The sequence below is a fragment of the Haemaphysalis longicornis genome, unplaced genomic scaffold, assembly GCF_048455015.1.
Source record: "Haemaphysalis longicornis isolate Haplotype H1 unplaced genomic scaffold, Haemaphysalis longicornis Haplotype H1 scaffold_5, whole genome shotgun sequence".
Classification (NCBI taxonomy): domain Eukaryota; kingdom Metazoa; phylum Arthropoda; class Arachnida; order Ixodida; family Ixodidae; genus Haemaphysalis; species Haemaphysalis longicornis.
In genome coordinates this window covers 152,321,365-152,342,937 of record NW_027526385.1, presented here as the reverse complement: position 1 = coordinate 152,342,937, position 21,573 = coordinate 152,321,365, and the positions used below count along the sequence as shown (strand labels likewise).

General features: G+C 48.8%; 1 protein-coding gene across 1 annotated transcript in view; it reads right to left on the bottom strand.

The window, feature by feature from the left end:
- The window catches only part of LOC144139942 (uncharacterized), a 50,121-nt gene extending 41,908 nt beyond the window's left edge, over window positions 1–8,213 (bottom strand). The window contains exon 1 of the mRNA XM_077672167.1: window positions 8,095–8,213. The gene's annotated coding sequence lies outside the window, so the exon portion shown is untranslated. The remainder of the gene's footprint in view (window positions 1–8,094) is intronic.
- Window positions 8,214–21,573: the final 13,360 nt, after the last annotated feature.

Sequence of the window (21,573 nt, the reverse complement as noted above, 5' to 3'; positions counted from 1 at the left end):
CTTGGCTAATGACGCTAAACCATTCTAAAACTAAGTATATGTCCTTCACTAATCGCGCCTCCCGCTTTCCTACGTCCTACGTGCTCAATAACCGTTCATTTGACCTCGTTTCCACTTATAAATATCTAGGAGTTCACCTTCAACCCGATCTGTCATGGCATTATCACATAAAACACACCCTGGCTTCCACTAATCGCTCTTTCGGTTTTCTAAAGCGTAACCTTAAACATGCTCCTTCTGACATTCGAAAACTTGCCTTTACTACACTAATACGTCCTAAAATTGAGTATGCATCAGCCATTTGGGATCCCCATCAGGCATACATCGTAACTGATATTGAATCTCTGCAAAACCGGGCAGCTCGCTTCATATATTCAGACTACTCATTTCATTCTAGCGTCACAGCACTAAAACGTCGCGCCGAACTACCTGATCTAGTACATCGCCGCCATCTTTCCCGCCTATCACTGTTCCATAAGCTGTATCACCACGCGTCACTTCACGATGATTTCTTCGAGCCACCTCCAGTCATTTTCCCTCGCCGAGACCACTCCTACAAAGTTAAACGCACAAACTGCCACTCATCTGCCTTTGCCCGGTCTTTCATTCCACGTACCATAGTCGAATGGAATAATCTACCATCTCATATCGCTTCTCAAAAAACAACACGAAATTCCAGGAACTAATTCAACAGCTAACCTAGCACTTTCCTCTTCTTTTTGGATTTTTTTTCCCGTTCTTGAAATTGTGTACTGAACATATTTATTTTTGCTCTGTATTTTATTTTTGTTCTTGTTGTTCTGATAGATTGTACATCGTGTCGTGCTGGAGTTTGAACCATCTGTATTATATTCCTGTCTTTTTTGTTTGCTATAATGATTTGATTACAGCGTTTTCAAGTTTACAATGTATATTTATTGGCGTTTTCAGTGTGAACATTCCTGCTTCTTTTTGTATATTTTTTCCGCTTTACTGCGCTAATACAAAACGTGTGCTATGTAACCCCCCTATGTAATACCCCCTCACGGGGGCCTTTAGGGGTATTGTGAATAAATAAATAAATAAATAAATTTTCCTGCGTTATACAGCTCGCGCGCCATCAATTGAAACCTATCGTTGCACGTGGGACTTGGAATGCCGCCTTTACGTCTAGGGTCGGGGGCGAGCTCCATTCGTATTTTTGGAGTGAAAATATTGTTTTCAGCGCGTTTATTCTATTTGCTATCATAAACATCGAGTGTAAAAGTATTTTCACGTAAAAGAGCACAGCCCACCATAGGTCGGCGTACTCACTCGTGAGTACACTCGTTTGTACTCATTTCCACTCAAACTCATGGATGAGTACGATGATGAGTGACTACACACCCACATTAAAAAGTGAGTACGATGAAAAGTGAGTACAGGGGTTAGAGCACTACTTGTGAGTACAGCACTCTTGAGTACACTACTCATGAGTACGCGCACAGAAGTCGCTCTTTCTCAGTGTTCAGCAGTTTCCCTAGACGGGCTACCCGCTGTGTAGTCGTTTCTTGAGCCCAACAGCTCATTTAAACAGTCGCGATTAAGTTTCGTGATTCGCGTCAAATCGACTGAATTTTTGTGCCACCGAAATTGTCCGCACCACCCCGCTGTGTGCATTCCAGCGATAATTTTGCTGATGTACGTCCGCCCAGCTGCCTTTATTAGGTTACCGTTTTGAAACACTATTGTGTCGTGCAGTGACATCTGCAAGCGAGCATATAGCGCCACCGTGCAGGCGTGGCAGTGAAATTTGCCCCTGCGTTGGAAATAAAACATCCGAGTGCACCTAAGCCCGTTTGTGAGTTGTGAATCGGACATTATAATGCCGGGTTTAACATATGTGACGCCTTGTTTCGCCTCGCATATTTTGTCGAAGAGCTCTAGCATCTTGCCGCAGGAGGAGCGTTTTGCTTTCGAATGACTTTGCTGTCGAATGGGAAGCCGATTCGCCGCTTGTCATTTATGCCACCGTGTAATGAGGAAGCTGAAGACGATGGGGAATTTCGGTGGTTGTTATTCCCCTACCTTCATCTGCTGTTTACTGGCGGGGCGACCACCCCTCGCTAGCAACTACTGTAGAGTTTAAGCTCGCACTGTGGAGAGCCTTGTGAAGGGTCCGTTTTTATATGATTAAGGCCAACGCCAGACTCCGGGTTTTTCTCCTAAGCTCGCGTTTGGAACGTCTCGTAAAATATGTGGTTTGCAGATAACGACGCCAACACACATTTGGATAGAACGCTGTCAGATTCATCAGTGCTGCTCGAGATAAGAGCTGCAGATTTCCACGGTGCAACCCACTCACCGACACGGCAACTACAGTGACATCAGCGCAATCAATGAAGCCACAGAAAAACGCGTCTGCAATCTTTGTTTTCGAGTACACAATGCACAGCAGAGCAGTTGGACAGTGCTGTAACGACTGCCACGCACTGAAATTAACTGGGTGCACTGAAGCCCTCGACTGCTAGCGATACCCGCTCCATGCCTCCTCGCCCCACGCACACGCACACACGCACAGACACGCACATGCACACACAAAGGCGCACACACACACATACGCACGCACACACACACACGCATGCACGTACGCACACACGCACACGAACAGGCACACGCACACACACGCACATGCACACACACACACACACACAAACACACACACACACACACACACACACACACACACACACACACTGTATATTCACCAAGCGATTCGCTGACAACCCGTTCTGTTTCGTTCGCACGGTTTGAAAGTCGCTGGGGTTTCAATTGGTATTTGCGGAATGCTCCGGCGTGTGTAATGCAGTGTCTAATGTCGAGGCGAATAACGTTGCCATACCGACGAAGTATATATCGCGATGTGCGAGTTCATTGTGATGGACAAACAACATTGAACTGCTGCTGTGAAGGCACATTTCACTTCCGTGTTTTACTGATTCCTATGAAAGAGGGAATCAACTACTTTTTTCTATTCTTGTACAACGTCGCTGAATATGTATTGCTTTTTATATTACGTGGGCGAACAAATCGGAGTAGAACGGAAAAAAAATTTTGGTCTGCCGAGGTAACGCTTGGTGTCTTCATCTTGAAGGGCTTTTGGACTTACGTTCTGCCTTCGTTCTTCCTGTTCGAACACAGGCGCCTTGAAGTGCTTCCGGACCAATGTGTTGGCAGGTGTCTCACCTATCACCTATTTCTGCGTGCACGTGGTGGGAGATGCAGGCTAGGGAGGGAGAGGGGGCATGACCACGCAGCCAGGCTTTACGTGCTCACCAATTCTGAACTGCTCCGATTGAATGGTTGCACAAAAATGCTGCAATGATGGGTTAAATAAAACTACCACAAGGAACAAATTACGTGGAACTTAGCCCCTTAGAGATTTTCACAGTCATCCGAGTTTCATTTATTTTTATCGCTGCATGACACCGCATTAGCCCATTTGCTCCGATGGTCGGGGAGGGATCGGCTCGTGTCCTACAGGGACGTAACAAGTTACTACCATCTGGAACAGGGCTGTTTCCCCCCGCTCATCCATCACTCAATAAGAGGCAATCCGTCGTATGGAGACTACTTCAGACGAATTCGTATCCGAACCCGGTTATGTATAGCTACTGCTATCCAGGGCAACATTCGGACAAATGCCACAAATCTAAAGAAAGGGCAGATCAAGCACATATGATATGGGCCTGCCCGCAGGCGGCTACGCCCGCGCGCAGAATCACTGAGGCGGAGCAACGGGAGACCCTGTTGCTCAGTTCCGAACCAGCAGATCAAATCGGGGCCGTCACGCTGGCAGAGGACGCTGCCAGAGCCCAAGGGCTCTTGGCCGACGCCTAGGATCACCAGCCTCGCCCAATAAAGTTATTTCTCTCTCTCTCTCTCTTTCTCTCTCTCTCTCTCTCTCTCTGCATGGTTAATAATGTCAAAGTTTCAGGAATACGAAGTTACAAATACTAGAGAATTGTCGTCTCCTGTCGATACGTGACTTCTAGGGAAACAAAACGGACACACCCGTGCTTATCCTCTCAGTAAAACTACAGCTCCTGCAGAGTTTTCTGCCGCTGGTAAATTAGGAGGTATGCCCAAATAGATATTAGGAGCACGTGTGTTTTGTTTAGCCCACTCCTTGGACTACGCCCAGCTTTGCTGGTCATCCTTCTTCGCAGAGTAGCGTGGCACAACTTTTTGTGGTGGGAGCTACAATGGCCGCATTCTCGCCGTTTTGCAGTGACCGGTGGCCGCATCGTGAGCTCGGCGATTGCCTAGCAACCTCCGCAGCTGGCAGCGCCCCACACCGCGCCATCTGGCATGACGTCAGAGGAGCAGCCGCTGACACCACGTTGCGACAACAAAGGTTGAGGTGGCGTTGCATCGTATATATAGAAGGGACGGCTCGGTGGGATTCGTTATCAGATATGGTAAGTGAGTCAGAGAGACTGAAAGAAGCCAGACTCCGTCGTCGGAACAAAACAAACAGACGGCAGCGAGCCGGGGAGACGTAGGAAGAACGCGCCACATGCATCGAGAAGCGTCCTCGAAAAGCGAAACAATACCAGTAACCGTACGTCTCGCTACTCATACCAGCGCATAACTGAGTTAAGCCACAGCCATTTCATTATTCGTAAATACTGGTCAGCCTAAATTTAAGTGAGCATGCATCAAAGACGAGACATGAAGCACAAGCGCTGACTTCGTCTCTCGTCTTTGTCTGAGTCCTCAGTTAGATTTAGGCTGACCGGTATTTAATCAATTATGATCCAACTAGCTCAGATTCTGTCTATTATAAGAATTCTTTATTTATTCGTCTTGCGCATCCCAATATTTAGTTACCTCTGTCTTATATCAAGGATGGGCAGATAAGAATTCCGTGACACCATTGGAGCAGCCGTACAACCAATTGATATAGGGTTTTGTATTATTTACAACGCATATTTACAACAAAAAAAGCTTTCCTCCATGCTTCCGATATTTTTACGGGCCTCTTTCCCGGCACGGGAGGCCGTTGTGGAACCAGTGTGGCATTTGTTTACCAACTGACAGCTTCAACAGCACTCTGCAGGATGCTGCACGACACTGCCCTCATCTGCACCAGTTCTGGTGAAAAAATGCTCCTAGTGAACGCTCTATTCTTACTTAGGACAGCTTTCCCCTGTTCGCATGCCACTCGCACTCTGTCGTTCACTGATGAGTTATTTGTTGTCACTGTCTGTCTTTGATTCAAGATATAGAAATGCAGTCCAGCAACCAAAGATTATTTACAGCCCATTAGATAAAGGAATGATTTCATACTTTCAATAAACGAAAAATTGCGTTACGCCTAGCGAAAAATAGCTCCACAGCGAGAGACGAAATCCAAAAAAATCCCCCCACCTCCCCGAAGGGGATCGTGCGGAAATGCGAATGCATTGGGTGCACCGAATTCTTCTTTGCGGTATCATTGCCGCGAGGGATTCGACTTCACCGACTTCCATCGCTATCAAGGCGCCAGTCGGCAAGCAGTCACGGAGAGAGGCGCGCGCTCCCTGCATTTATATGAGCAGCGAGCAGAGAGGGGTATGCGGAGAGGAGAGAGACACCCGCGCCAGCCCGCGCGCGAGCTCTCTCTCCGCCCCGAGCTCCGCGATGCGAGCGCCCTCACACGCCGAGCGCGCTTCTCCTCTCCACTCACTCTCCGCTACTCCGCCAGAGCTCCGCGATGCGAGCGCCCTCACACGCCAAGCGCGCTCCTCCTCTCCCCTTGCCCTCCGCTACTCCGCACCTGCTCCGGTTGCTAGGCGCGCGCCCCAACTGTTGCTTGGCGCACGCCGCTCAACGACGCAAGACAACCCGCGGCTAAGAAATGCATTCGCATTTAAAACGTCCAACATGTAGAGCGAAAACCATACAGTTGCCAACACTGCCCAAGTAGTTCATGTGAGCTTGTGAGCTCGCAACCTGCTTTTACTCCGCCACATTCGTGCAGGGCAAGGTAGTGAAGGTGATTTAGGAATTATTACAACGTAGTGTACTCATTTTCAGCTGGAATAATTAGCGGGGGTGAGAATTTTTAATTGCGTTATTTCATGCTGATTGCGTCCACAAGATGACACCATTTACGTCATTCTTTTCATTTTGAAAGCTGTGCGGCAGGTGTGTACAACTATACTTTAAAATTTATATTGTATTGTGAGGGGTTAATTTAAGCCGTCCGAGATCATTTCAGGAGCAAGCGATTAGTATCGGGCAAAAACCATTTGTTTGTTTTGCTCTGAGACCTATTCGTCAGATGTCGCTACAAAAACAATTTGTTTCATTTGCTCTCAGACGTATACGTCAGATGTCGCTACTTGCATTCCGCTGGCCGGTAAGCCAGATTACGGGAACCGCAAGCTGAGGGATAAAACATGTTTTTCATTTCGACCTACGGAAGGGATCCGGTACATGTTCACGCATGCAAAGTGGTGTTACAGCTACAAGGGTAACGGCATGATACCATGGTAACGCGGTGAGATAAATATGCATATGGGCGACAACCCTAGATACCTAAAACGTGACCAAATGAATGGATTCTTTAGCGAGATGACAAGAATGTATATGCAATTTGCACTGGACTGTAGTGGTTTGGGCTACAACAACTAGATGTCGCCCGGACCACATATTACACCCCCGCCAACACCCTCCGTTGCTTTGGGCTGCTTCTGGTTGCTTCTGAGCTGCGTCAGTACAGCTCGCGTGTTATATGTGAAAATAAAGTGCCGCTTTTTCTGCAACCACACGCCTCCCGTTGAAGCCCATGAAAGTAGTTGTGCGATTACCTAACTTTCTTTCCTTTTCCTCCAACCACGTTCTTCCCTGCGCTGTCGTAGCGCACATGATAAATACAGTGAAGTCTCTTGTATTTGGATGTGCTAGGACAGCTTGTGCGCATTTTCTGTAACCACAAACCCCCGTAGGAGCCCGTGTTGTTCGTTATATTTACCTAGCTCGCTTTTCTCCCCCTGCCACCCATCACGCTTTGTCCACTCTGGGAACTCTCATGTAAAATACAGTAAATATTTCTTCAAAATAGTTTCGAGTTCCCCGAGTTCGCACAGCTCGCACGTCGGTCGTTGGATCAACACGCGGTATTTTGTATAGCCACAAGCCTTCCTTAGGAGCCACAACACTACGGTGAATTATTACAAGTAACGAATAATTCAATATTGGTTATAACCCAATGGTATATATTGGTTATAACCCACTGCCTAGGAATCGACCAGAACTGCCGGTGGTACTTTAATAAAGAAAACATTTTCTGAGTACTCCCCTGAACGGCTGAACATTAAAAGCCTCTGCATAATTAAGGATATAACCGATGGGTAATACGGTGGGAGAATTAAACTTTTTCTGATGAACAGGCAACTCGCCCTTCCATTACATCTTCACAAAATGTTTCTTCCATGCTACTCCTTTAAAGCATTTTTTCGACGTATATAAGTTTCTTTTACCGGAATAGAGACCTTCAATGTCAAAGCACTTAACAATGCTCCGAACATCTCAAGATCGGGAAATAGCATATACTGTCCTGGTGCGTGTATGTGTTTTCAATTCTCGAAGCCGACTATTTTGGTAGAAGTTCTAGGCTTCCGCTTCCACGAAATCGCTCGTATTTATTAGGACGTTCCGTGTATCGAAGTTGTCGTCAACGATCTTCCGCCTACAATTTCAAACAACCATCATCAATGCATAGATCTATCCAATATGCAATGTTGGCGCTATCCAGTAATATGCCACATTCGCTCCCTAAGCCCTTCGCTACTGTCCGTGTCGCTAATTGAATAATCAAGTCACGTAAGCGTGCAAGACAATTTATCATTCTTATTCCGGCACCAGCGGAAACATAACTACTCCCGTCGTGCTGTTCCCCGCTTACTGCAGTTCCTTGTGGCTATGCCCCAGCTTACAGTCAGCCCATCAAGCAGCTAGCTGGGGGTAATAGGTCGGGCGGTTGCCAAAGAATTCGTTCAATTAAAGGGAAGGAAATGAAGATATATTTAGTCTCCCCAAAAGGTATTGATATACCATTGGCGCAAAGAATGCTGCAAATTCACTCACTAGGTTTCCTTTTGGACGAGGGTTCTGGTGTAATTGGAGGAGCCGAATCTGAGGGTGTTCCACGTGCAATACTAGTGGAAGGAATCTTAAGCCTGTACGTCTCTTCGCGATCGAAGGTTGCGTCGTCGTGTCCGCCACCTGCACAGTAATGACCTTGTTAAAGTATACGAAACAATTCACCAACAATCCTAGTAATATCTGCACCAGGCGCAAACAGTGGATTCCCGCGGTGAGTAACCATACGTAAATTAGGCAGTTGGTCAACTATAGCATTGTACCGTGAGGAGGAGGGATACAAAGAAAAACCAACAGCGAAGAGCAGGGCATCACATACAATCAGCGTCATCTGGCTACCAGGTTCGACATCTTCGTTCATGCTCTTGTCTTGCACACATTTCAGAATGCGGCCTGCCATTAGATCGAATGCCTGCTCATTCGAGCGAAGCTTTTTGTATCATAGTTCCGCATTTCAACCCCACTGGCGAGCTCAGCAAAAATCAAGTTGCGGGCCGAACTTTCGCATCTGATATGGAATGAAAAACACTCCGGAGAGAACCGGACGTCCCTTTTCGTGAAGCCGTTTTCGGCCTGTTACCGCGTCCACCGAACCAAAGCAGCCTTATTGCCTTAACCAAGTACCCGTTCCAAATCTCTTCTCCCGCATAATTTCCCGTGCCATGTCGCCAGATTTAGGAGCCGTAGGAGTAAAAAATTAGGCAACACTCTGTGGACGACATTAAATCACGTAACTTTCTCCACATTTCCTGCACTTTATTGAGAAAGCTAGGGCCCTCTCTTGAGTATTCTTTCTCTTCTATGGCAACTGCCCCCTTTTGCTTTGGGCGATAAGGTGGGCTATTTCTTCCCTATGGGGTACAAACTCGTAATCATGCTACCACATTGATGCAAGCAAATTACGAGAGGAATGTGACGCAGAACGCAAGATCAGGGTTTGTTGATTTTTTCTTCTCTCAACTAGAAATTAAATTCACGTTAATGAAAAGAATGCCTTTCACGGATGCATGCACCGGAACGACAATTCTCTTCACGGCCCGTGCATCTCAATCCACAAAAAATTAAATACGTAACTTAACTTGGTTGACCAAGCATTGGATTTTGTATCAGGCCATATTCTCAACCCAGAGAAATGCGCGCGCGAGTGGACCTTCTAAATCTACCCGCCAAAAAGAACCGTATGCAACTAAGGCCATGCGATCCTTTGCTCGTATTCCTTTGAATCCCCCCTCTACCCCGCAGTGCTGTACGTTTCGTTTATTACCTTTTTTCTTTCGATTTCCCCAAGGTACCATTGGGAACTTGCTTTGTGTGCTTGCTTTACTCCGATCACAGGGATTCTGTTCCATATCTAAGGTTATATGAAAGTACTTTCATCATTGTAACTTTCTATTACACAAAGGATTTACTACAATGTTCGAGTGTGTGAAACTAGGGATATTTAACGAAAGACGGTGCAGAAACTATACACAGTCGAGACTTATTTGCGACTTGCGAAGAGGCATTAACAAAACTTGCTGCGAGAAACAGAAACTCCAAAAGCGACAGAACTTTACTAGGATGCAACATATTCTGGAAGGAAGAAAAAAATTAGAACTATCTTAGACTATAGACGACAGTCTATCTGCGCATTTTGTTATTTTGGTCTTGAAATATCTCTCGTGCTTAGCGGTCCGCCCGTTACCGCTTGACCAGACGCCTGAAGATAAACGCGCGAAGCTTGTTCTTCTCGCCACCATACTCCAGGAACCTTCTCTTCGCCATCCGTCTGTACATTCAGCCCTCAAACGACTCCTGTAGCACGTATGGAAGCGCTGCACTCTGCTTTGGGGTAGCAGTTTCCGTTTCCTCGCGCACCGCATTGGCGTTTCCCAGAGCCCTCGTCAGACCCTTTTTCCTGTGCTGCTGTTTTCCGGTTTTGCATGCTCACGTTGCAAGTTCATTCAGAATGGCATGTTCACCGTTTAAATCATGCGCATGATTGAAGAGAATTACAGTGCACTTTGAATATCATGTGCAGGCTACCGGAGAGTTTGTTTCTAATATTAAAAATTCATTTTCGTGGTACTTTTTTGGCATCGTGCATATCCCAAGAGAGCAAAAGTGTTGCTCGTCTCAACCCTCTAATTGGTTCTAACGCAGTTTTTGATTACGAGTATATACAGAATTTTTAAAATAAATTTTCAGGTATGATGACAGCAATATTAAGTGATCATTTCTTTTACAGCTACAGCAAAAAAATTGCTCTGGTATTTTATCAACTCGCTGCAAATGTCATCGAACGATCATCGTCTTCTACTGCCCCTGCCATGTAAATATCTCTGTTCACGTCTTTTCCCACCACTGAGTCTCTTCCCCTTTCGTCTCCCTCCTTCGATGATAAACACGTTGAATCAATTACATTTTCCCGCGTTCTACAGCTCGCGCGCCATCAATTAGACTCTTTCGTTGCAACTGGGACTTGCAATGCTGCCTTGACATCTAGGGTCGGGGGCGAGCTCCTTTTGTATTTTTGAAGTGAAAATATTGTTCTCAACACGTATTTTCTATTTGCTATCGTAAATATCGAGGGTAAATGTATTTTCAAATAAAAGAGCACTGCCCAGCATAGGTCTGCGTACTCACTAGTGCGTACACTCATTTGTGTTCATTTGACTCAAACTCACGAATGAGTACGATGATAAGTGACTAAACATTCACATTAAAAAGTGAGTGTGATGACGAGTGAGTACACGAGGAAGACCACAACTCGGGAGTACAGCACTCATGAGTACACTACTCATGAGTATATGAGTATAAGTACTCATGAGTGCAGTACTCTGGAGTATGACTACTCATCAGTATTGCATGGGTACTCATGTGTGCAATATTCATGAATGCTGCATTTGCTAGTGCATGCACTCGTGAGTACAGTAGTGCAAACACGTTTTATTACGAACTCGAGTCCGGACGCGCGTGTACGAGTCGCAAACATTTAGCAGTGCCGCTGTGAAGGTTAACTCTGAAGGATGGTAAAACCGGACAACGAAAACTGCTCCTCTCTCCTTTCCCGGTTCCTGTTTGGTGCTGTTAGCGTTTTCTGGCGGTCGCTCGCTAAAGGGTTATGCTGAAAAGGGAAAAACGAAGGGGTGACGGCCGGGCGGGCAATGTGGCCGCAGTTGTTCTCCTCCTATGGCACGTGTTGATTGCCGCAGTTATTTTTGTTTAGAAATACGCAGCCTGGGAACACGTGGCTGCTTCGTTGCACTTTCTCCGTTCAAGTTGTTTTATGGGAGAGGCGGTGGGGGCTGGTCACAATGCATGCACTACGGGCACAGAAGTCGCCGTTTCTTGGTATTCAGCAGTTTCCGTAGACGCACGTCCCGCTGTGTAGTGGTTCTTGATCCCAACCGCTCATTTAAACAGTCGCGATCAATTTACGTGATTTGCGTCAAAGCGATTGAAGTGTTTCTGCCACCGAAATTGGCCGCACCATCCCGCTGTGCACGATCAAGCGATAATTTTGCTGATGTACGTAGGCCCATCTGGTTTGATTAGGATCCCGTTTTGAAACACTATTGTCTCGTGCAGTGTCATCTACAAGTGAGCATATAGCCCTACCGTGCAGTCGTGGAGGTGGAATTTGCCCCTGCAATGGAAATAAAACATCCGAGTACACGTAAGCACGTTTGTGAGGTGTGAATCGGATACCTTAATGCCCGGTTGAACACGTGCGACGCCTTGTTTCTTCTTGCATGTTTTGTCGAAGAGCTCTATAATCTTGACGCTGGAGCAGCGTTTTGCTTTCGAAAGACTGTGCTTTCGAATGGCAAGCAGATTCGTCGCATGTCGTTTATGCCACCGTGTAATGATGAAGTTGGCGGTGCTGGTGAATTTCGGTGGTTGTTATTCCCGTACCTTAATCCGCTATTTACTGGCGGGGCGACCACCCCTCGATAGCAATATACTGCAGAGTTAAGCTCGCACTGTGGAGTGCCTTGGGAAGTGGCCGTTTTTGAATGATGAAGGCCAACGCCAGATGCCGTGGTTTTTTTGCCTAAGCTCGCGTCTTGGAACGTCTCCTACGCTATCCCGCTTCCAGATAATGACGCCAACGCCCTTTACGATCGATCGCTGTCAGCTTCATCAGTGCTGCTCGAGATAAGAGCTGCAGATTTCCAGTGTGCAACCAACGCACCAACACGGCAACTACAGTGACGTCAGCGCAATCTATCGCGCCTCATAAAATCTATCTATCACTCAATCTATCACGCAATCTATCACGCGCGCACGCGCACGCACGCACGCACTCACACGCACACCAACACACGCACACACACACACACAAACACACACGCACACGCACGCACGCACGCACACACACGCACACGCGCACGTACGCACACACGCACGCACGCACGCATGCAAGCACGGACACGTGCACGCACACGCGCACGCACGCGCACGCATGCACACGCACACGCGCACACGCGCACACGCACACACGCACACACACATGCACGCACGCACGCACACACACACACACGCACGCACGCACGCACACGCGCACACGCACACGCACACACGCGCGCACGCATACGCACACGCACACGCACACACACACATGCACGCACCCACGCACGCACGCGCACGCAAGCACGCAAGCACGCGCGCACACACTGTTGGGACTGGGCCACCGCAGCTCCGTCACCTGTGTTACGACGTTGCCCTCCTGAGTCTGCTATCGATGCGGCACAGATCAGAGCGACGAAGTAGGCGAGTGGACAGTGATTTGAAGCTGCATTTATTTACGATATATGCATAGGTACCGCTGCCTCGCCGCTGCTCCCGGGCTGGCTTTATACCACCGGGGTTCCGTTGCAGCCGCGTGCAGTTCGAATCCCTCCAATCAGGACTAGTTATCACTGACCGAAAATTGAATCCGGCGAATGGAGGCGAAGATACTGCGTCAGCCGAGCCGAATCGGCCGACCCCCGACGATAAAGAAAGGGAAGGCGACTTAGCAACGCCATCTTCAGGCGGGACTCGGTGCGTGTCTGCCGCGGGCCATTCGTCCCAGGCATGATTCAGTCCAGCCGACGCGGTTTCAGACACCTGTTCTTGAACTTCAGAACCACAAGAACTATCATACATTCTACGCTTCGACACATGGGTCTACTATTTCCATTTTTGAGGCACACCACGATATTGCGGCGGCAGGAGGTGCTAGAACGCAGAATTGTTTATTTTTCTGCATTCGAAAGCAACTGTAGTACATGGCTCAATATGATGTTAAGCGCGCCTAGTACAGAGTGTACATCCATTGTTTTCGTGTGCATCGAAATTCGTTCTCGATTCTCTAGTGTCTAAAAGCAAAATTTCGCTCCTGCGGAGTTTCGTTCCCAGTTTTTATTCCACCAGAGCAGAGCAGAGTGCAAGCAATGGGCATTTAATCACCAGTTTTGTAAAGTAGGCGCTCATTGCCTAGACACGAATTTTATTCATGTCTTTTTACCACCGACGCTGGGCGGCTACATGCAAGGTAAGGCTTTGTTTACACTTCAGTGTCATATGGTGCTCGCTGCCTAAACTACGCGACATCCGGCCACAGGCAGCTTGCACGACGGCATGCCCACGAACGAAACGCCGCAGCCAAAACTATGATAGCCTGCTCACCGGACCTCTCCCAGGTAGTCGCCACGATTACGGAAACACAAAAGAAGCTCAGTGTATTTCTGGCGAGATCATGAACACTTCCTGCTCTGGCACCCACCGAGCCAATCGACTGGTTACATCGCCTACACGCAGGTCATTCCAGCAGCGAGCAACGAGACGCGCAACGTACGCAGCGCGCACAAGCCAGGAGGCACCACGTGCCTTGCACGCGCTCTTCCGGTCCAGACGTATACGAACGAAACGATGAGAGCACGGAACGAATGGAGCCAGTACGTACATCTTCCGCACGTGCTGTCCCGGCCCCGGTCCACGCACCAAACGACATCGCATTCGGATTGGTGAGCATGGCCACGATGAGCGAGACGCACGGCGGACGAAACCCACCATACGTGGAGAACGACAGCACACCAAGGTTAGGGGAGTTTCTCAGGACAAACGAGGCGCACAGCGCAGTGAGCACGAACCGAACAGAGGTGACGAACGACATCCAAATTGGACCGGTGGAGCTGACCACGGCGAACGAAATGCACAGCGCACGCCACACGACCAAGCCGGCACACAAAGAGGAAACCGCTATTCGCAACATCTTCCGCTCCCGCTTCGTTATCCGGACTTGGCTAGCGAATGCAACAACCGCAGAAATCAGCCTTGCAACGAGCAAAAGAATACCCAACGCACGCGGTTCAACCCTAACGGAGCGTACGAGCTCTCCGGCACCCGCTGCTCACGCCCGAGTCAAACGAACAAACGACATCACACTGGTGCAGGTAGGTCCGTCAACTAGCAACGACACGGCCAGCGCATGCTGCTCGTACGACCCGGAACGAACAAAATCCCCGGCACCCGCTGCTCCTATCAAGACTCGCCGGACAAACACCATTTGGTACAAGAGGACGCAACAACGATCAAGTGGACTCGGGACGAACGGAACGCTTTGCAGCCTGCTTCTACGGGAGAGATACCGATTTTAGCACGCTCTAAACAACGGGAAAAAGACAAGAGATTGAGCGGTGACACGGACACGGCAAGAACGGCACCGAATGAACCCGATCCAGACAAAGGCATCGAATGCCCTAACGATGAAGTCACGCTTGCGACGCCAAAGAATGTGGGACAGAATGGACGAGACAAACTACGCCCGCTTCTCCACCACAATTGTTTCACTTTTGAAGCAACAACAGCGGCAGCGCGCACTAAGCCGCAATGACTCTGACCGGTCAACCACGCCACCCTACGACAACGCCACGCTACAACACGCTAAACGAAAAGCAAACCGCTCCCGCACCATATGCAACGCACACGTCAATTGAAGCAACATCCTCAACGCGCCGAACAATGCCATACCTGCACACCGCAGCTCGCCGCCAGACAAAACGGACGTCTACGCTCCCAAATGCACCAAGTACGCAACGATCTACACGACCACAATTGCGACAGAAGCGGCGCAACTAACTAACACAACGCTGTAAATGCTATCATGTTCAGGACCGACGAAGTGAATCCAGCGGAACACACAAAAAAATCAAGCCGGTTTGAAATCCACCGAACCTCATCGAAACGAACGCCCTCTTAGGAAGTTTCGAGTATGCATAGCGGCCTCCGGTTCGGCTACGCCATGGCTCCGGGAAGCTCGCTGGCGCGCCCTTCAACTGCTACATCTAATTCGCCGGATTTCCATGAAATCGGGAGGAGCTCGCACAGAGATGGCTCGGCTTCTCGTACGTGCAATCCTGCAGCCACGTATCACGTACCAGGCTCAGTTTCAGTACATGACAAGGGCGGAATGGGATCGTCTAGAGGCCATCAATAGAGAAGCCATGGGGACTATTACCTGCCTTCCTCGCTTAACGCGCATCTCCACACTACAGGAAGAAGCTGGCCTTAACACGATGGATAAGTTGGTTCACCAGCGGCGACAGGCACTATCTCTGAAAGCGCAGGTGTACACATCTGTGGCTGCTTTAAGGTGGTATATGGGCCTCCAAACTAACACGCCGCCAGATCCCTCTCCAGAACCCCTCTTTGGACCCGAATATTAATTACTGACGGCAAGCCTGTGGGTCGGTCAAGCCGTGTTGCGCCGCAACTCTCATCCAGTGCTGGCCAAGATACGTTTTACGTCGACGCCAGTATTTCGGGAAGCCTTATTACCACAGCCGTCGTAAACCCAGCCATTCAGTTTTGTCAAACCTGCCATTACTACGCCCCTCAGAGGCCCCCGTCAACACTTGCTGAGCTCAAAGCGATTTTCGACGCATTGACGACTATAGAGCTGCTGAGGCCAGACCAATCACAACCTGTCAACATCTTTACAGATTCAATGCAAGCAGTCCGAGGCCTCCGGAAAGTACTTCATTAAGTGCCCATGTCGCAAACCATCCACGCGAAGGCTGCGGCCCTAAGTTTCAGAGTGAAGATTACTTGGGCCCAGAGGACATCGACCCCTGGACAGCAACAGGCGGATGCGGCGACTCGTATACCTCCAACGACGCATCCACTGCCCTTATTTCCAGTTGACGCAATGTCAAAGTTGGCCACCGACAAAGAAGACCTTCGGCGCTCCACACGCGCACTTATTCCACCGTGTGTATCAAACCTCCCTGGTGGGCTCACCCGCCGTGAGGAGGTGGAGCTACGAAGGATTCGCGTTGGGGCTGCTCTTACACCAGCGGTCACCCACACCGGGCCCCCGGATCGACGGGCTCCGTTTGGCCGGACATGTCCATTTTGCACCACGTCGGCATCGACCGCAGACATTCACCATCTTCTGTTGACTTGCCATGGCCTCCAACGCTCCCGACAGCAAGTACTACATAGTGTGGGACTCAAACCAGGCCGGCCTCCCGACTACAGACGCTGGCTCTTTGGGCCGTATCACCGGAGCATTTTAGACTTTCTCAGTTAAAACTTCCTGTTCACGTACATTTAAACACACTCGCCTACACCGTTTTATGCTGCAGAGCAAACTTTCGCAATAAAAAAAAACACCAGCATCGAGCAGCTGTGCATAAGCGGACAGAGAGAGATCTGGATAAGAATGGACGTCAATCTACGCGAACACTTAATTGTGCCTGGGAACAGGCACAATTGGAATTCGGAGCATCATTAGGGAAATATTAGCATGCCCGGGAACGAAAACGGACAACAAAAGCTGCCACCCGAAGACACGCAGAAAACCGCAATTTACGGCCGCGGCCGCACCGAGAAGATCCGAGCTCGCCGTGAGCCCGAGGCGGCCCAGGCATCGTCGTTTGGTTCATGAGAGCAAGAGGAGACACCAGACGCAACGCGAGTGTTTCTGTTCCGTTTCGCTCTCTCACGTGTACGTGCCTTCGTGTAGTGAGTCGCCCTACAACCGTGCACAGCGTCAGACGTTTTCTTCTCGTACATTTTATTTTTCTTCTATCTAGTCTTTCATTCGAGGCACGAACAAACTAACAGTACAGATAAGTTGAGTATTTGTGAGTAGTGCAAATTACGTTCTCATGAGTAGTCATGAGTACAGAAGATTGAGTACTCATGAGTACAGACTGAGTGCTCATGAGTACAGATGGAGTACTCATTAGTACAAGCTTAGTACTATTACTCGTGAATACAGATGAGTTGAGTACTCATGAGTACGGATTGAACACGAATGCTTGTGCGGACAAATGAATTTGAGTACCGGTTAGTACGATTATAAATCAGTAGGTGGTGACAAAGTACGAGCAATTTTGATTGATTTGATTGATTGTAGGGTTTAACGCGCCGACGCAACGCAGGCGATGAGGCGCGCCGTAGTAGAGGGCTCCGGATTAATTTTGACCACCTGGGGATCTTTAACGTGCGCCGAAATCTCGTACACACGGGCGTTTTTGCTTTTCGCCTCCATCAGAAAAGCGGCCGCCGCGGCCGGGAATCGAACCCGCGACCTTGTGCTCAGCAGCGCAACGCCTTAGCCACTGAGCCACCGCGGCGGGTGAGCAATTTTGAGAACAGGTGAGCTTTTAAATGCAGAGCATTTCAGTAACTCACGATGTCACCCGCGTTGGCGTCCATAGTCCGCACCGCACCCAACAGGTGAGCTTTTAAATGCAGAGCATTTCAGTAACTCACGATGTCACCCGCGTTGGCGTCCATAGTCCGCACCGCACCCAACAGGTGAGCTTTTAAATGCAGAGCATTTCAGTAACTCACGATGTCACCCGCGTTGGCGTCCGTAGTCCGCACCGCACCCCTCCCTACTATATAAAAAAAAATACTACCCGGCGCCAGGTTTCGATCCCTCGACCCTGCCGGCGGAACGCAAGGTACATGGTTCTCTACCCACTGCGCCACAAAGCCGACACAGAATGCGACGCTACGGACGCGCCTTATATCGTTGACTCATTCAAATTACTGCTGACGAGCGCTTTCTTGTGAGCAGTTGCCACAAGTGCAACAACATTAACGTAACGCAAACTACTTAACGTCGTGCGCCCCCAGAAATGCTCTGCATTTGATCGTGCTCGTCGCGAGGGGGATGTTTCTGTGTGTTTGGAGAGGCGCGAACGAGTTGGAAGCATTTCTGCCTCTAGGCGGCCGCGTGGCGCCATCTGCATGCTTCTCCGCGAGACTCGTAGAAGCGGCCTCAGGGCGGGAGATTTTTTTTAGTCGAAGTTTGATTGAGTACAGTGTGAATGAAAAAAAAAATGTGATTGAGTTTGAATGAGTTCTTTCTGTTTTTCCAAAGTATGCTGCCCAGTGGCAGTTATGTATCACGTTATGTCTCATAAATACCTGGTGTTCTTCTTTTTTCTTTTCTTGCTCAACCACGTTGACAACTGTAAAGTTTGGTACCAGATTTATAGGGTTTGAAAAACTTTCGCCTGTATAAACTTTTCGTTTAAGGATTCTTTTTTCTTTGGGCGGATAGCTGAATAGAGGGATCGACGGGCGTACAGACGTACAGATAGCACACAAAAATATTCAGGTGAAAGTAGCCCGAGAAAGACTACCAACATTAAAAATTCAGTGCTGTAACCCTGGGGAAAAGGATTACCAGCAAAGCTTTGGTGCGTAATGTAAGGGACACCTTAGTGGCTATTTTTCATGTAAGTTGTTTCCGGATAGTTTTAGCAAAATGACAGCAACAGCTGCTTTTCGCTAACAATGTTTCCCCCGTAGTTGGCCGTGTATACAACAGACGGATTTTGCAACGGTTAGAACTTGACTATGAAGTAGTTACGACACGTAAACTAAACTCGGCCTAATGTTAGATATACAGTAGTGGCGATGTGTCATATAATTTGTTTTGGGATACTCTCGATAGCACAACTGTTGGAGTTTTCTGTGATCATACTCCCTACGTAGATGGCTATGCTTCACTGCGCAAGACGCCATGCGGGAAAGCCTGCTTACACAGACCAACTTTTCACCGATCCATTTAGAGTAGGCTTTACATTTAACAAAAATTCATTTATGGTGGGGTTTTTTTTGGGGGGGGTGGGAGGGGGCGGGGGTAGCATAAGCCGTTTTCTGTCAAAATATGAATGCTGTACAACCATGTTTTTATTTTTAATGATTTTTTTCCCATACGCTGAAGCTGTGGTGCACAGTTTGACGGTACCGGAGATTTGAGCGGGCGCCGCGCGGTTGCAGATCACTTGCGTACGATAATTGTGCACATCGTTCTGCTGTCGGAGATTATCTGCTGCCCCCTAGCAATAGGCGAATTGGCTGTAAATGGTTAACCTCAAGGAACTGTGTTCCTCGGTATACACTGTCCTCGCCCTCCCACCTCGCGTCGGTGCTTACCTGCCCACTCCACCAGGACGTAGTAGCCGAAGCCGGCGGTGATAAGCGTGAAGGAGAGGCAGACGAGAAAGAGCGCCAGCGAAGAACAGTCGTCCGACTCCCTGATGGAAAGACACGTATATTACACGCAAGAACTGCGAGAGAACTACAAGCCATCTATGTCCCAATGGGAGCGCTTGCTCACTACCTAAACACATATGAATGCGTGATTGCTTGAAAGACGCTTTCTAGACATCATTGAAGTCCCTTCCTTCCTGTAAACAGCTAAAGAACTCCTGTAAATGTATTAACATACGTGCTCTAGTTCCGCGAAACTAGGTTTTGAAACATCGTTTTCGATCAGCCTCTCTTGATTACGATTTGCTTCAACGAATTAAAAAAAACCGGCACATGCCTTATACTTATCCGCAAAATTAGTGACGGCCGACCCCACCGCTAGCTGCCAACCATTTGTTGCTGCCGCGTGTTTGAAGCATGCATGTCTAGTTTTACAGGATGCGATATTCTTGCCATTGTCGGACAGGCGGCGTTGGTCTGACTCAAAGCACCGTGTTAGAACCGGCCGTTGCAAATGACCGGTGTTGAGAATTGAAGAAGAGGAAGCGCCTGGAGCACACCATCACACTATCATCATCATTGTTACTCTGCCATCGCCATTAAAGCCTTCAATCAGGGGTCTCACGGCTACGTTCCCTGGTAGCTAGGCCGCAACAGTCGTCTCTAACACGGTCCTCCGCATTGTGAAATTTGGGGCTCCATTAAATTGTAGAATAAGAACTGACGTTAAAAGAAGTTGCAAACGCGAAGCATGCTTGAAATTTCTTTCTGGCGTGTGCTATGTCATTGCTCTGTTTTAAACACGAAGTGAGCTACGAAAGTTTAATAGAGGTGTGCGATGTCATTATTCTGAATGTATCCCCCAATTCCTGCAAAAGCCTCCACTAAGAGGGTAGCAGTATGTTCTTAATAATAAATAAATAAATAAATAAATAAAAAACAAATGAATGAATGAATGAAACTTTATTGACACAAGGATGGCGACTCGGCCTATGTGGGGGCGGGTGGGGAGGGTGGTGTCAGTTCGGGAAAACTTTACATTCTCAGATGAACGCCAGTAGCGAAATCGAAGTCCCACAAGGAGGCAAACACCTGCTTGGCTGTGGCTGCGGGTGGGTAGAGCCAGTCCGTCAAACACGTAACGCTGCTGTGTTTGCAAGACGTGCGCTTCGCGTGCAGACCCAGACACGTCCAAAGGAGATGTTCAATGGTCGGTGTGGCTCCAAAATAGCACGTGGTGCACGTGGGTGGTGTCGTGGCCGGCGGGGGTGAATTGTTTGCGGTAGCGCCGGGGAGAACGGGTGGCTGCCCTTTTTTTGGTATGTAAGAACGCCATTTGAAAAGGATGTCCTCTGTAAGCGCCACCCTAGCACGAGCCTTGTGGATCAGAACCTGAAGGCCACGTGGCAGTCCTGTAGGTAACGGGTAGTCATTGGCAGGGATGTGGCTGCGGAGTCGAGCTCTAGCACATCGCTGGTAGGTGGCACGGGCTTCAAAGGGGTCCAAGTTAAGGTCATGATGAGGCAAAACTGGGTGGGAGCGGGTGGAAAGAACATCGCTCGCCAGGGCGCGCGCGGCCTCCTTGGTGGAGTTAACGCAGTGCCCTGGCACCCAGTCTACCCGAATTTGTAGTCCTGTTTTACAATGTAGCCTTCGGGCAAGCATCTTGATGGACGGACAGATAGAATTCTGATAAGGCACCCGGCGCAATGCGCGGAATGCCTCCTGGCTGGCTGTGAAGATAGTTGCATGAGGCTGGTTGGTAGGCCAGTGGGAAATTTGAATTTGTTGGACAGCCAGTAATATCGCTTCGAGTTGGAGGTGGGTAGACGATGGCGCTGTTGGATATTCTTGTTGACAAGCGGCTTGAAATGTCGAGTGAATGGCCGCTAATCCGGCAGTATTCGTGGTGGGCTCCCAAGTGGCGTCGGTATAAACAGTGCTATGTGGAAACCGCTCGGTCATTTCAGATGTGCG